This window comes from Nicotiana attenuata, unplaced genomic scaffold (assembly GCF_001879085.1).
Source record: "Nicotiana attenuata strain UT unplaced genomic scaffold, NIATTr2, whole genome shotgun sequence".
In the NCBI taxonomy this organism is placed as follows: domain Eukaryota; kingdom Viridiplantae; phylum Streptophyta; class Magnoliopsida; order Solanales; family Solanaceae; genus Nicotiana; species Nicotiana attenuata.
In genome coordinates this window covers 12,036-14,336 of record NW_017673216.1, presented here as the reverse complement: position 1 = coordinate 14,336, position 2,301 = coordinate 12,036, and the positions used below count along the sequence as shown (strand labels likewise).

General features: G+C 35.5%; 1 pseudogene; it reads right to left on the bottom strand.

The window, feature by feature from the left end:
• Nucleotides 1-6: 6 nt before the first annotated feature.
• On the bottom strand, nt 7-2,192 carry LOC109215742 (annotated as a pseudogene).
• Nucleotides 2,193-2,301: the final 109 nt, after the last annotated feature.

Sequence of the window (2,301 nt, the reverse complement as noted above, 5' to 3'; positions counted from 1 at the left end):
TATGATTTTCAAAATAAAGTAGAGTGGCACAACAATCAAATATCAAAACTGATGTACCTCCTCAATAAGTTGGCTTGGAAAGCTCAAGCAATGTTCTAATTTCCATTCTTTCATCTTCTGCAATTCCATTAGATGTTATTTCTTTTCCATAGGTAAGAGAAAAATGCATCATAGTGATAAGTATTGCTGAATAAATCAAATGAAATCCATATCACTTCTTATTTCCCGAGTGAAACTGTGGTATCATGTTAAGCAAAGAAGGATCCTTCGCCATAACATCTATTAGTAACTCTATTGTACTTGCATCGAATGAGAAGTCCCTTCCAGTCATTTCCTTCAAAAAAGTTGTCATTTCACTAGTTTCGCCAAACTTGAGAAATCCTCGCACAATAATATTGTAAGTGGCGTTGTCAGGCGAATGACCATTATGCTCCATTATTCTAAGCATATCTTTAGCTTCATCTAACAACCCTTCTAGACAAAATCCATGTATTATCTTATTGTATGTAATCACATTGGGAAACAATCCAATTAAAGAAAGCTTTTCGAAAATAGCATGAGCTTTCTCGAGCAGACCATTTTTGCACAATCCGTCAATTACAACAGTGTAAAATTCAATATCACTATCTTCTCTCTTTCTTTCCAACTCATGAAATAGCAACATAGCTTTCTCAACAAGTCCATTATGAAAATAACCACGGAGCAAAATGCGATTAGTACATAAATCAGGTCCGGGCCCCGTGGATAGCATATCAGCAAAGAATCTTTGCGCAAAGTCAGTTCTTCTAACTTCAAATAGACCTTGCAAGATAGTATTGTAGGTAACAATGTTAGGTTTCGGTCCATTTCGAGAAATTTCATAAAACAAATGCATGGCCTCATCCAATTTCTTTTTCTTACGGTATCCATTTATTAGTGTGCTATAGCTAATAATGTCAGGCTTAATGCTCTTATCAATCATGGAATCAAAAAGGCTCCTTGCTCTATCCATTTGACCGCGCAAGCAATATCCATCAATTATCACATTGTAGGTGACCACATTAGGCTCCACACATTTTCCATTCATGTGTCTCATTACCTCGTCAGTATCTTCAACTTTTCCTTCTTTGCATAGTTTATCTGTCAGTATGTTGAAGGTGCGGACATCTGGATAAATATTAAGATTTACCATTTCGAAGAACAAAGTCCTAACCTTCTCCCACAGACCAAATTTACAAAGACCATCAATCAATGAACTATATGCAATAACATATGGAGGAATACCTTTTTTTTTCATCTCTTTGAAAGGCTAATTGCATCATCTATCATTCTATCCTTGCAAAGAGCTTGTGTCAGGCTTGATGCTTCCTTCTTCCATTACCCTTAGCAAATCGAAAGTTTTTTTAGTATGGCCCCTTTTGCTAAGCCCATTCATGACTATCAAATACGTGACTTCATCAAGCTCACAAATATTCTTCCTCATCAACTTTTTGAACAAGTTAACTGCATCTTTGATCTTATTTTCAGCAAAAATTCCACTCAATAATGTATTAAAGGTGATAATGTCAAATGGAATGCCAGTCTTCAAGTAAATGGCTAACACTGAAAATCCGCAGTCAGAATGATACATTAGGCAATAATTGTTAATCGCTATATTCAAGATGTAATCATTAATTGGGACGCCCAATTTCCGCATTTCTCGAAAAAGGGAAACAACAGAAGAGTGATGCTTCATATTTACCATAGTCTTCAATAATTTGGAGAAGTCGAAAACAGAAGGAAGAGGCTGTGTTCTGACCATTCGACGGAAAAGACTCACAGCGTCATCTAAACACTTGACATTTTCAAATTTATCCTTCGTAGAAGCTCATGTGTTGCTATGAGATGAACAATAATCTCTGGTTGAAATTGCCCAACCAAAATGCGAGCTCCGAGAAATTCGAAAGAATTCTCGCCGAGAAGAAAAATAAAAAAATTTAAAGTTTTTAAAAAAGAAAAAAGGAGAAGAAAAGAGACGATCGAAACCAAAGAGGAAAATAAGAAAAAGTTTATTATTTATAACTAAAGATAAATGAGACTAATTAACAATGATAGTTTATTAAATATTAACTTGTGATAGGGATATTTTTGTTTTGAAAAAATTAAATTTCTGTTTATGTTCAAAAGCGCCTCTGTTTTTTAGCCAAACATCTCAAATATTTAAAAATGTGCATTCTTTTAGGAGGGGGGGGGGGGGTAGGGGGGGAGGGGTATCGGTCTTCGACGCCGTACTAAGGATGGTCGTTACGGACCCAAAACACTAACGTTAGTTTCGTTTTTTAC